The sequence below is a fragment of the Myxocyprinus asiaticus genome, chromosome 22, assembly GCF_019703515.2.
Source record: "Myxocyprinus asiaticus isolate MX2 ecotype Aquarium Trade chromosome 22, UBuf_Myxa_2, whole genome shotgun sequence".
In the NCBI taxonomy this organism is placed as follows: Eukaryota; Metazoa; Chordata; class Actinopteri; order Cypriniformes; family Catostomidae; genus Myxocyprinus; species Myxocyprinus asiaticus.
Genome location: NC_059365.1, coordinates 43589657 through 43604398, shown reverse-complemented (window position 1 = coordinate 43604398; position 14742 = coordinate 43589657). Strand labels below are relative to the sequence as shown.

Sequence of the window (14742 nt, the reverse complement as noted above, 5' to 3'; positions counted from 1 at the left end):
AAATGACAAGTATAATATTTTCAGCTATATAAGATTCAGGTCAACTCCCACATAACTATGTGTACACTTTTATTTACAAAAATCAATGAAAACAAAAAGTTGGACAGAATATATGCAAAAGTGAATGTTATAACACCAGTTAAAATCAGGTAGAAGTGTTAAAAACGTGACAAGCCCTTTGCTTTGACAAGCGCTGTTTTTGCCATCCTTTAAACAAAGTAAGCCTCAAAGACACAAATAGCCACAAAGAAATATTTTTCATTCCTTATTTTTTGCATTTCTTTCAGGCATGAGCATTATTCAACAAGGTGTGCAATCTGTGTCTAATAATACTGTGTCAGGAAGCCATGCTCCAGTTCCCTGAAATGCATTGCAGTATGAATAAATTATGCAAATGAATGCATACTGCTCATAGCTTTACTGTTTGCTGATTGTATTTACGCTGCTGATATTGTAATTGTTGTAACTTGTAGGGTTGGGCGGATTACTTTAAGAAAGGATTCTGGGCTAAATACTAAATACTCTTTCTTAAATGTATTCAGTACAGTATTCCGAATACTTCACATAAAAAAGTAACAGAATAAGATTTTATTTTATTTTTAAAAACATTTTTTAATTTTTTTTATGGAAGGCAGAAGACAAACAGAAGGCAGTTTGTGGTGAACTACAATATTTTAATATTTTAACAACATTTTAATCTTTTTCTTAATCCACTATTTGATTTAATGACAAAATTAGATCAGAAGTGCAAATAAAACATTTATTTTCGAGATGATGACTGGGTGCCACATGCAGAAATTAAACAAAATAGTGAGGTCATGTGACAACAATGTAGTATATTAATGATTTTAACTAAGCTTTCATATTTTCATATTTAGGCCTATTTATTAATGTTATTTTCTATCTCTTTTATTACCAACAGTTTTATTTGTGGATGCTTTTGATTCTTTTACTCATCCTTTGTTTGTTTTTTATTGTAATTTATTATTTTTTGTGAATCACTTCTTATGAGATGTGAAGTGAGATACAGTATAAATATTGACGTGCCTGTGTGTTACACTATGTGTCACACTGAACTAGCCACCCAAATGTCTATAAGCCACACATTTCACAGTAGTTATTTACACAAGGTTTTTCTGTCATCGTTTGGACTCTGAACTACTTCAAGTCCTTTTCCTTCTTTTAGTCTTTGCAGTACTTTCTCCCATATTTTACCTATTCGTAATATTATTGTCATTAATAACTGCTATTTCTCAACAGTCCTTCTTTCTGCAAGTTTCTGATGTAGACATGACTCACCAAATGCTTATCGAGAGCCGTCCATATTTGTATAAATGTATTTACACAGCAACAATCATGGGAAACATCATTCACAATTTTACCAAAAATGAGTATTAAGAACAGCTCATAAATAGCATTTGAATGAATCGTTATTTTCTTGGGGATTAATTAATTTACTTATTTTAGCATATCACATATCTGCTTTATACAGTACATCTTAAGTGAAAACAAGGCTTTAAACTAAAAGACCTTTATTTTGAAACCAAGAAAACAACTCTGAAGCTTCACTACCACCACCTCACCAACAATACACCAGCAAACCAATGTATCTTAACCAATACATATTTGAACAAACCAATGCATCAAAAACAGTTTATGCATATCTGAACAAACCAATGTATTTTTGACCAAACCGATGCATAGTTGAGCAAATGAATGAATAATTGAACAAACCAATAAATAGTTGAACAAACTGATGTATAATTGAACAAACCAATCTAAACCAATGTATATTGGAACAAACTGATATATATATTTTAACAAACCGATATATAAGTGAACAAACCGATGCATATTTGAAAAAAAACAATGTATAATTCAACAAAGCAATGTTTTGTTAAATTAACTGATGTATATTTCATCAAACCGATGTTAATGCCAGCATACCAGTGATTATGCAAGCACTGCAATACTGGTGATGCAGGCAATTCAATGTGCACTGCAGCAAACCAATATTTCAAACCATTATAGAGTCATTTAAAGCAATGCATAAAGACATTAACCATTTTAAATGCATTCAATGGAAGCAGTTCAATGAAGATAAAGGCAAACCAATACACAGTACAGCAAACCAATGTATACACTTAAAAACCAGCAACCAGAAACAGAAACCAGTACATGTTATGGTAAATCAATGTAGGTTCTTAAAAACCAATAAATAAGAACAGAAACCAATATATGAACAGTATGGGAATACCAACATATTATTAACCAGTGCATTTGTCATTAAACCATATAGTCAGCCAGTGGATACAATATAAATGTATTATTTCCTGAACAGCCCCTCATACATTTCCATTCTTTAGTACCTATCATCAGATCATCAGTCCATTTTTAAAGTATCCCAAAAACACAATCCACGATTTTAACCTGCAATTGTGTTTTTAAATTAGCTCAACTGTTGTGAGAGCACAAACCTTGCAACACTGCACATGCTTTGCTGCTGCTTTAAATGACAAGCAAGTGTGTTGTTTAGAGAAACTGTTTCTTATTTGATTGACAATTATTTTTATATCTTATACATTTATGCATTTGGCAGACACATTTATCCAAAGCAACTTACAGTGCAGTTATTTCAGGGACAATCCCCCTGGAGCAAGCTGGAGTTAAGTGCCTTGCTCAAGGACACAATGGTGGTGACTCTGGGGATTGAACCAGCAACCTTCTGCTTACCACTTCAGTGCTTTAGCCCACTACACCACATCCAGTTATTTTCTTTCACATCTGCCTTATTTGTGTTCATTATGAGATTTATGATTGAAGATATGAGATGAGTATTCTAAAAGTATTCTAACAAAATGCTATAAAGTAACTTTATTCAGAATACAGGTGCTTGAAAACATAACACTGTCTGAATACAGTTACTTCATTTTTGTATTCTGAATACATAATGCCGTTGCATGTATTCCATTACAGCCAAACCCTGTTTGTCATTTTGTAATTATTCAGAGCTCATCTTATACTTAACATGTTGTCTTTGGTTGTCACCATTATTGTGATTTGTATGTCAAATAATGATCTTCAAGTGTGTTGCGTGTAAAGAACGTACCCACAGAAGTGCCCTTTAAGCAATAGAAAATTTCTAAAAAAAAAAAAGTAATTGTTGTTTCATAACTTTATAATATGTTTATTGGTTATTAATTTCTTCATTAGGTCTCCACGAGCATGTTGGGTCCCCAGGTGGCCGCCAATATCGCCTGTAGGATGGCCCAGCCTTAATCATAACCATCATGATTTTTGTGTAGCAGTGGGCCGGCCCACATTGCCCAACAGCCCACCGGGAAATTTCCCAGTGCTCCCGATGGCCATTCCGCCCCTACCCATCACCATAAAAGACACATCTTCCAGTTGTAAACACACACATCACATAGACATCAGGGGTAGAGAGTGACGGGGAGGAGAACTAAATTTAGCGACACTACTAAATTAATTACATTTTTTCAGTAGCCTGGCAGTAGTTTAGCTATTTTCATAATTGTGTATTTTTTCCAGTAACAGGCATAATTTTCCAACAAGTATTGTGAATGCAGTATTGGAGACTAATCAAACACACTCACCTAAACGTCCTCTCTCTCTCTCATGCAGTGCTTTGAAAACCAAATCATTGAAGTGAATTGCTTCTTTCTGACAATTTATGTAAATGAACCGGTTAAATAAACGATTCCCTTATATTTAACATTGGGTATTCCAAATCATTTTAGTGAGTCCGTTCTTTCGGAAGGTTCATGTAAATAAACTAGTTCTCATAAATGATATACTGATTCACTTGAGCCCAGTGCAGCCTTAAAGGGGTCATGACATGAGGAATCACAATTTCCTTGATCTTTTGACATACAAGAGGTCCTTGTACTATAAAAACATACTGTAAGTTTCAGATGTCAAAACTTCCTCCTCACTGAAAAAATAACGTGTTGAAACCAAGCTGCCAAAACGACACGTTCTCTACTTGCTCCACATTGTGATGTCACATTGTGGTAGATTTTGCATCTAACCGCCTCAACAACAACACATCAATGCCTACTTTACCTTATCACTTCCTTAGCCTGAGCAGCAGTGGTGAGCAGTGAGATGGCAAGAAGAGAACATGTCAATCAAGAGCAGAGAGCCAATCATAACAGTGGATGTTTCCTGTCAAGTCTTAAAGGAGAATAAGCACCAAAATGACTGTTTCTGACAGAGGGTCAGAATAAGGGTGGAAAATAATAATGTTTTACAAATATATGACAGTTTTTTGTACAAAATATTTTACTAATATTATACAGTAAGTGAACCTTAAAGGTGCACTCAGCGATTCCTGAGAAACACTGTTGATATTCGAACTCAACTGCCATAACAAACACACCCCTCCCTTCAGTGCTCCTTTGGAAGCTCCGCCCCCCCAAATTCAGTAAGTTGCTGCTGCTTAGATAACTTGCAGAGAAGACGAGATGGTTTTACGCACACCAGCTCCAGACACTCACAACTCTCCTGCTATTAAATCTAACATCACATCAACAGCATATATGTATTCTGTGAAACATAGCAAAATTTATGTTACCCACCTATCAAGACGAAAAAGAGAAACTTTTGCATCCGTCTTCAAACCTTTTACCTCTCGGAGGTCTCTACTCCACTGGAAAGCCTTGCCGATGTTGACGCGGCTCCTAGCCCTCAATTTACCATAAACCTTCTTTTTTAGTTTATATTTGTCTGACCTTTTTCTCTTGGTCCGTTTCTTAGCCATTTGCCATCGCTCTTCTAATTAATTTCCCTCTTGCTCTGCTTGCTTTGTTGTCAAGTCAAGCCATAGTCAAGTCCATGTTCATGTTTTATGTTTTCTTTCACGTTTATAGTTAGGGTTTTTTGGATTATCACGTTTGTAAATAAACTGCACTTGGGTTCTCTCTACACTTCGTCATTGTCTTCATCATTGCCATTGCCAGCACTGCCAGCAACGTTACAGAATACTTGACCTAACTATGAACCCAGCAGTTCGACTCATACGGCTACGTCAGGGAAATCGTCCCCTGGAGGATTATGTTGAGGAGTTCTGCGATTTGGCCGCCAGGTGAACTTTAATGAGGTCGCCCTCAAAGACATTTTTTGCTTTGGTTTAAGTGAGTCGATCTCCTCCTTGATGCCTGGTGGTCGCATTTCCCTCAGCCTGGCTCAATATATCGACCTCGCCCTACAGATCATTGGTTCCACGTTCACTCTGGGGGAGTCGGATGCCGAGCCAGAGGTCCACGACATGGCCGCCAAGCCAGAGTTTCATGTCATGGCCGCCAAGCCAGAGTTTCACGTAATGGTTGCCAAGCCAGAGTTCCTCATCATGGTCGCTGAGCTAGCGCCATCTTTTGCTCCATGCCATGTCATAGCAACACCTCGGCCTGCTCCATGCCACGTCACAGCAACACCTCAGCCTGCTCCATGCCACATCACAGCAACGCCTTAGCCTGCTCCATGCCACGTCAAAGCCACACCTGAGCAGTTGGACCTGGAGATGGTTCCCACCCTTATACTCACCCTTAGTTCTCCTGAGCAGGCAAGGGGAATTTTCGGCCCTCTGACCCCGCCTGGAACCCTCCAAGCCCAGGACTTTGCCTTGGCCTGTCGGACCCTTAACATTGCCTCAGCTCTGCGTTCCCTCGGCTCCACTGCGGTCCTTCAGCCTGTCGGCTTTGCCAGGGTCCCTCGTCCCTCCGATCTGTCAGCTCCACCGGGGACCTCCTTCTCTACGGCTCTGGTTCTCAGTCCCACTGGCTCCACCTCAGTCTTCCGATCCCCAAGCTCCACCTTGCTCCTTCGAGACTCCAGCACCGCCTTGGTCCTCCCTGCCATTGGCTCCACCCTGGCCTTTTGAGTCTTCGGCTACCCTCTGGGCACCAAGTTCCATGGCTCTGCCCCTCGACCTTCTCATGGCACCACCTCCCACGGACTCTGCCCTGGTCCCATGCCCCTCGCCCTTTCTTGCCAAGCCATGCCCCATGCCTCAAGACACCCCCCCCCCCACCCCAGCTCCCTACAGAACTTTGAATTTATGTCATGTTTTACATGTTTTGTTTATGTGTTGGGGCATCGGGAGCCGGCCCTTAGTGGGGGGGATATGGCATGTGTATTTTGTTGATTCATGTCTTTTATTTTGAAATGTTTAGTTCCTGTTTCCCTTGTCATGTGATTCCTGTTTTCCCTCCATGTTCATGTGTCATGTTTTCATTGGTTTATTGTTTAATTAGCTTGTTATGAGTTCTGTTTGTTCATTGGTTTATGTTCTCCCATGTCTTGTATTTAAGCCCTCATGTTTGCATTGTCTAGTTGTCAAGTATTGAATGTGAATGTAACTTTGTAGTCAAGTCAAGCCATAGTCAAGTCCATGTTCATGTTTTAAGTTTTGTTTCACGTTTATAGTTAGGGTTTTTTGGATTATTACATTTGTAAATAAACTGCAGTTGGGTTCTCTCTACACTTCGTCATCGTCTTCGTCATTGCCATTGCCGCACTGCCAGCAATGTTACACCCCTTTTGCTGACTGGCTGGAGTAGTGTTGTGTGGATCGATCCGATCCACTTTGTTTTTGACCCATTTACAGAGCCAGGGCTGTGTACAAATACTAGATTTTTTTTTAGCCCACCTACAGAATGGACAGCTAGCAGACTGTGAGGAGATATTTGCAGAATTTGAAAAAAGTGTATTGGAATAGAATTACTGAGTGCACCTTTAAGGAGTATTTTAAAATAATAAAAAAGTCATGTCATGACCCCTTTAAAGGGGCTTTGCCTTTTTGTGAAATATTAATGAATTGCAGCTGTTTGTCACTATATTTCGATTCAGTTATATAAAATAGGGTGTGTAATGAGGTAAAGGATGAGCAAGGATAAGGCAGGAACTGGCTGAACAGTCAACATAAACTTTAATGATAAAACATAAGGACACAGGCACACATGTAATGCAGCTGCGTGCGTCTCTCTCTCTTGAACTGGCGCCTCCAGCTAGTCTTTATCCCCCTCCCGGCTGATTAACCCGATTCAGGGCTGGCTGTGTGTCCTCAGGGGCCGGCCCGCCCTCCTCCTCGTTACACCCCTCCATCGCCCGACTCAGGCTGGCATGACGCACTCCCCTCCCTTCCTGGAGGGGGGGCACTGCCCTTCCGGCTGTGCCTGCCGGCAGGTCTTCCCCACCTTTCGGAGCCCTGGGAGAGATGAGGGGAGGGAAAGGGGAGTGGGAAATAGTGAGGCGGGCGACAGAGAGAGAGAGTCTGTCTTCGGCAGACGGCAGGCCAACAGCGACCCCTCTGTCCCCAGGCAGACAGCCGCGGCTGCTCCCCTGGCGGATGGCAGTGGTGAGGACTCAACAACAGTGCATCCCTCCTCCCTCCCTGGTTTGGAATGAGGAGACGGGGAGCAGTGGCACAATTCAGGTTGTCTTTTTATTTTCTGCCTTCAGTCTCTTGAGTGCAGCCTTCTCAGGGCTTTTCTTATTTCAGTCAGTTCAATGTCACAAAACTCTCAGTTAACAAAAAACTTCTCAAACTATTCAGCTTCACAATACAACACTAAAATACACAATAAGGCACGCCAGTCACTGCGCTCTCATGCCGTTTTCTCTCTCTCTCTCTTCTGGCATGTTCAGCGGTTTTAAGGCGTCTCTCCACTATCACTGTAATGAGAAACAGCTGTTAGAAATCATGTCAACCAGCTTGACGAGTCACACCATACCACTCCATCTCTTCCGCAGACATACACACGACCATGCCCCCATTACCACATGGTTTTTTCTAGTTTTATTAGTGTATATCACGTTTAAATTTATGTACAATGTATTGTTGCCGTCCTATTTGTTAAACCCTTACAAAAATTAATCATGGTTTTCCTATAGTAATACTGTAGTAACCATGACTGTAGTAACAATGGTGAACTTTGTGGTTACTATGGGTTTACTACAAATACCATGGTTAAACAATGGTCACTGTAGTAAAACCATGTTAATTTTTATAAGGAAATGTCACCCTAATTAAATGTATCGCTGATTGCAGAATTATATAAAATGTAATTTATGAGTTTCTTGGGAAATTTAAAAGTAGCTTTCCCAACATTGTTATCATTACATGAAAGCTCTTGAAGTCTAGCTGTACAGAGGATCTGTATAGACATCCTTACAAATGAAACAAGTTTTAGACTTAATTTCTTATTGTAGCTTGTTCTGAATTTTAATTTTGTTCAAATATAAATAATTGAGTATTTGTTGACCTGATGCTGCAGTACTTTTGGTTTTCTCACAAACTTGCTCTGAGTAGTCCCCAGTGTTACCAAATACAGGTGCATCTCAATAAATTAGAATGTCGTGGAAAAGTTCATTTATTTCAGTAATTCAACTCAAATTGTGAAACTCGTGTATTAAATAAATTCAATGCACACAGACTGAAGTAGTTTAAGTCTTTGGTTCTTTTAATTGTGATGATTTTGGCTCACATTTAACAAAAACCCACCAATTCACTATCTCAAAAAATTAGAATACATCATAAGACCAATAAAAAAACATTTTTAGTGAATTGTTGGCCTTCTGGAAAGTATGTTAATTTACTGTATATGTACTCAATACTTGGTAGGGGCTCCTTTTGCTTTAATTACTGCCTCAATTCGGCGTGGCATGGAGGTGATCAGTTTGTGGCACTGCTGAGGTGGTATGGAAGCCCAGGTTTCTTTGACAGTGGCCTTCAGCTCATCTGCATTTTTTGGTCTCTTGTTTCTCATTTTCCTCTTGACAATACCCCATAGATTCTCTATGGGGTTCAGGTCTGGTGAGTTTGCTGGCCAGTCAAGCACACCAACACCATGGTCATTTAACCAACTTTTGGTGCTTTTGGCAGTGTGGGCAGGTGCCAAATCCTGCTGGAAAATGAAATCAGCATCTTTAAAAAGCTGGTCAGCAGAAGGAAGCATGAAGTGCTCCAAAATGTCTTGGTAAACGGGTGCAGTGACTTTCGTTTTCAAAAAACACAATGGACCAACACCAGCAGATGACACTGCACCCCAAATCATCACAGACTGTGGAAATTTAACACTGTGTCAAGCAACTTGGGCTATGAGCTTCTCCACCCTTCCTCCAGACTCTAGGACCTTGGTTTCCAAATAAAATACAAAACTTGCTCTCATCTGAAAAGAGGATTTTGGAACACTGGGCAATAGTCCAGTTCTTCTTCTCCTTAGCCCAGGTAAGACGCCTCTGACATTGTCTGTGGTTCAGGAGTGGCTTAACAAGAGGAATACAACAACTGTAGCCAAATTCCTTGACATGTCTGTGTGTGGTGGCTCTTGATGCCTTGACCCCAGCCTCAGTCCATTCCTTGTGAAGTTCACCCAAATTCTTGAATCGATTTTGCTTGACAATCATAAGGCTGCGGTTCTCTTGGTTGGATGTGCATCTTTTTCTTCCACACTTTTTCCTTCCACTCAACTTTCTGTTAACATGCTTGGATACAGCACTCTGTGAACAGCCAGCTTCTTTGGCAATGAATGTTTGTGGCTTATCCTCCTTGTGAAGGGTGTCAATGATTGTCTTCTGGACAACTGTCAGATCAGCAGTCTTCCCCATGATTGTGTAGCCTAGTGAACCAAACTGAGAGACCATTTTGAAGGCTCAGGAAACCTTTGCAGGTGTTTTGCGTTGATTAGCTGGTTGGCATGTCACCATATTCTAATTTTTCGAGATAGTGAATTGGTGGGTTTTTGTTAAATGTGAGCCAAAATCATGACAATTAAAAGAACCAAAGACTTAAACTACTTCAGTCTGTGTGCATTGAATTTATTTAATACACGAGTTTCACAATTTGAGTTGAATTACTGAAATAAATGAACTTTTCCACGACATTCTAATTTATTGAGATGCACCTGTATATTAATCTGAGAAATGTAACTAAAAAAAAAAAATGTGATTCTTGGTGTCAGAATATGGATACAGTATTTTGAGCTAAAAATTTTTATATTTTGGATTACTTTATTTACGATACAATATTAATTGCATTCTCAGTGTCTTTTTCAGGGGGACTGTTGAGGCACGAATCATCTACATTTTCGTTCTCGGTGTCCTGTTCACGGGTGTGAAGGACCTGTTGCGCTCGAAAGTGATGTCATCTACAGTGGACAGTGGGCATCTGAAGAGCCAAGGATTGTGGGAAGTGTACAGTGGTGTGGTGTTATTGGTCTCTCTGCTCTTTAGAGCTCATAATCTTCCTACACTGACCTGCTGTCTGCTCATCCAGTCTATCATGGCTCAATTCATCTGAAAGAAACTGCACTATGATGCTGCTCAGACTACGATCATGCACTGCTGGTTTGGCCAGGCATTCTTCTACTTCCAGGTAATGAAGAGAGGAGAGCAAAAGTCATGCCAAGGACAGGCCATTTTAAAAAAATATTTATGCTTTGTAAATACATTTTGTATAGTAGTCTAGTTTCCTCCATGAATGTATAATGATTAAATAATTACTGATACTGTATTTGAACAATTTAGGTCTAATTGTGTCTGAAATGAGTTGTCTCGTTTTGTTTCATGGGGGGTCTAATGAGGTCTAATGGGACGTGAAGGGGTCTAATGGAGTCTAAAGTGGTCTCTAGGGTTCTGATGTGGTTTACTGTGGTCTGAGCTGGTTTCTTGGAGGTCTGAAGTCAAATGGGATCTGAAGTGGTTCAATGTGGTCTGAAGTGGGCTAATGTTGTCTCTAGATGTTCTGATGTGGTCTAATGAGGTCTGAAGTTGTTTTTGAAAGTCTGATAAGGTCTTATTGGGTCTGATGTGGTCTCTAGGGGTTCTGATGAGGTCTGATGCAATCTGTTATGGTCTGATGTGGTTTCGTGGGGGTCTAATAAGATCTCAAGTGGTTTTGTGGGTATCTAATGAGGTCTAATTGGGTCTGATATGGTTTTTTGGAGGTCTGATGAGTCCAATTGGGTCTGAAGTGGTCTAGTGTTATGTAATGTGCTCTGTTGGAGTCTGAAGAGGTCTGAAGTGGTTTCTTGGAGGTCTGATGAAGTCTAATGGTATCTGAAGTGGTCCAATGTGGTCTAAAGTGGGCTGATGTTGTCTCTAGATGTTCTGATGTGGTCTCTAGATGTTCTGATGTGGTCTAATGAGGTCTGAAGTTGTTTTTTGGAGGTCTGATGAGGTCATATGGGGTCTGATGTGGTCTCTAAGGGTCCTGATGTGCAATAATGTGGTCTGAAGTGGTTTTGTGAGGGTCTAATAGGATCTGAATTGGTTTTGTGTGTATCTAATGAGGTCTTATGGGGTCTGATGTGGTTTTCTGGACGTCTGATGAATCTAATGGGGTCTGAAGTGGTCTAGTGTGGTCTAATGTGCTCTGTTGGAGTCTGAAGTGGTTTTACAGGGGTCTGGTGAGGTCTAATGGCTTTGATGAGGTCTGATGTGGTCTCTAGGAGTTCTGATGAGGTCCAATGCAGTCTGTTATGGTCTCATGTGGTCACCTGTCTTTCATTATCGGTTTGTCTGACTTTGTCTGACTTCTGTCAGACTGGAATGCCTGTACTGTATAATCTTTAAACTGGAAGTTTTTAAAACTATTTTAAACTTTCAGGCAAGGCTTTGTCAAGCCAACATTAAAGTTTGTCTTGAAGTTTGTCTTGACAAACTTTACCTATCTAGTTGCCTTTTTATTATTCTTAGAATGTCTTAAGATGTTTTCATCTCTTTTTCGACTGCTTGGTCCAAACCTGAGTTTGATTCCCTTCAACTTTTCATTACTGAATGTAGTGCCAATGAAAATCCTGGGTTAGGTGCATGCTCCAGAAATTGGATAAACCCTAAATAAAATAGCTACAAAGAGCAAACCAGAATTTTTTTGAGTTTTCTATTTATATTGAGTCAGTTGAGCCATGCAATCTTGCTGCTGCTGTTAAAGCTACATTCATTCACCTTTCTGTGTTTCATCATGTAATATCTCACCCCCGTATGACTCAACAGTCTTTGCATTTATCTAAATAACATATCTGCATCAAATGCACTGTATTTAGAGTTTAATAATTATGCTGTTTTCATTATATTGTTTGACAGAGTTACTGCAGATGGCATTTTCATTTGATTCATATAGGCAGATTTATTTAGGGCAGCATTCATTAAGTGTTTAGAAATAAAACAGAGATTACACAGAGTGTAAGGTAAGGTGACCAGATTTCTGAAATGAAAAGCAGGGACATTTCTAGTTTAGTGATAAATATGTCATTGAAATTTCACAGGTTACTTACCTATGAACTAAAAAAGGGAGACAGTTTGGATGTTATGTATTCTGACCATGGTGAATGTAGCGTATGTGATTAACTATGGTATATCATACTCTGTTGAATATGTCTCAATGAAATTCTGATACGGAGGTAAATTTGATTGTTTTTAATTGACTTCTGTTACATGAGTTCATTCTTTTCTGCACTGTATACAGTAGATGACACTGTGGCATAAAAGTGAACTAAACAAACATATATAAACAATGATTGAATATAGAAACTATTGCAGCTGACTCCACAGCACAGGGTCCCTTGCCCTTGGTCACACTCTTTACATCACTCTTCTTACTCTCTTTTAAAATTCCTTCTCTTCTCCTCTTTTCCTTCACCTTTACCTGGCACTTTCCTAAAAGTAAGATGGTAGGCTACTAATTTGCTTGCTTGTGTAACGGTGGCCAGCTGATAGATAGCTGTGCAATGTGTATAAACCTCACTCTCCTGACCTCAAGAGGTGCAGTAGTGACTGACGATAGAGGCTGTAGCCTTTAGCCTCCTTGTTAGCGCACCTGCCTCCCATGCCGGAGACGCAGGTTCGAGTCCTGTATGGAGCGGGTAGAACAGGAGCATCACAATGGTGCAGTGACTCAGATTAGAGTGAGGATTTGGGGGGTGAGTGTAACGGTAGCCAGCTGTTAGATAGCTGTTCAATGTGTATAAACCTCACTCTCCTGACCTCAAGAGGTGCACTAGCAACTGACACTAGCGGCTGTAGCCTTTAGCCTCCTTGTTAGCGCATCCTCCTCCCATGCCGGAGATGCCGGTTCGAGTCTCCTACGGAGTGAGTAGAACAGGAGCGTCACACTGGCAAACTGGCAGAGGAATTTCAAAAGAAATTAGCTCACTTAACTACCATTTCCATCAGCATTACAGCTGAAATCATATGAAACATTTACACTATAGACAATATCAACAATAGTAATAATAATAATAATTATTACTCTATTTCACCTAACCATTTCTATCAGTTATCTCTTATGGTATCTCATATGGACCTGTTTTTCTTAAATATACCTTTTATTTGGTCTTTTCAGTCACTTGTTTCCTAGCAAGGTGCAGTGTAATCTATGCTGTAATGTGCTGACTTTATTGCAGATACTTTATTATACATTTCATTGATTTTTCCATGTTATTAATGCTGTATTCTTATTTTAAATGCATTAACTTGATATAATACATAAAATATAACTTCTTTATAACATAACTAGTGTGTGTGTGTGTGTGTGTGTGTGTGTGTGTGTGTGTATGTGTGTGTGTGTGTTAAGTGAGGGTCACAAATGAAGCATTACTGGATAATGATCATCGAAACACCTGAGCATGGAAATATAGGCCTGACAATGACATCATCATCAAAGTGACAGTCAGGGTCAGTTTACACGCTCAACTGTCAAACGACGTATAGAGTTGAGCTACTGCGTAACTTGATGACATCTGAACAAGCTGGTAAATGTAGTTGGTTATATAATGCAAACATTAAATGTACCGCCATACAAGTCAACCACAATAGTAAACGTGTTTAAGTGTCATAAGAAAACATTGTGTGAGGAAGAAGACCAAAAGTAAGTGTTTATGAACTGGTAATCTGCTGTTTTTAACTCATGATTTGTTTGAATGTGAATAAAAGTAGTTGTTGTTGAAGCGCCTCTAGTGTTCATTTCACTGGGAAACTGACGAGATATGTACAAGGAGCCAGATAAAAATTATTTAGCAAAAATGTAGTTATAGTAATATGATTGTATAAGACCACGTTGTACTTTTCTGAATAGAGTGACAGAATTTACTATTTGTACCTTGTGGGCGATAAAACAGGTGAAAAAATTCCATTAGCCCTGTTTACATGCATTTAACAAAATGGTTTATTCCAGGATTTATGCAGAAAGCGTCGTTCTCAAACGTCATGTAAATGCGAATGCTGTTTTCCTTACGCAGCTTAGAGGTGCACTCAGTAACTTTTGTCTTTGTGTCATCTTGGACTTACACTGACACCTAGTGGCTTGAATGCAGCATCATTTAAAATCAATAGTTTTCAGTTACAGATGTCATTGTAGAAATTTAATATTCACAGTCAATCATGATTACTTTAATCAGTGAGTAAAGTGTCAAATAACAGGATGGTTACTGAGATTAATCGAGTAGTATTCAGCTGGTCATGTGATTCTAACATGGCAGCCCCCATGTGCAGACCCTCTCCATGTAGAATAAAACAGCTTTTATAAGGTTACTGATATGATATAAATTGCGTTTTGAATGCTGTTCCACAACATGGAATGCTGGTGTGCTGGTGTTCCAAGTCTTTTTGACTAGCTTCACCTGCAAGACTTCATTGGTTAACAAGCAACCAGAAAAAACATACTGGTTAACCATGCAGCTTAACCAGCTGGGTTAGACCAGCTTGACAATCTTAACCAGCTAG

The 14742-nt window shown here is 39.6% G+C and overlaps 1 pseudogene; it reads left to right on the top strand.

The window, feature by feature from the left end:
• Nucleotides 1-14742, top strand: part of LOC127412651 (GPI ethanolamine phosphate transferase 2-like) — a 180655-nt pseudogene that overhangs the window by 149091 nt on the left and 16822 nt on the right.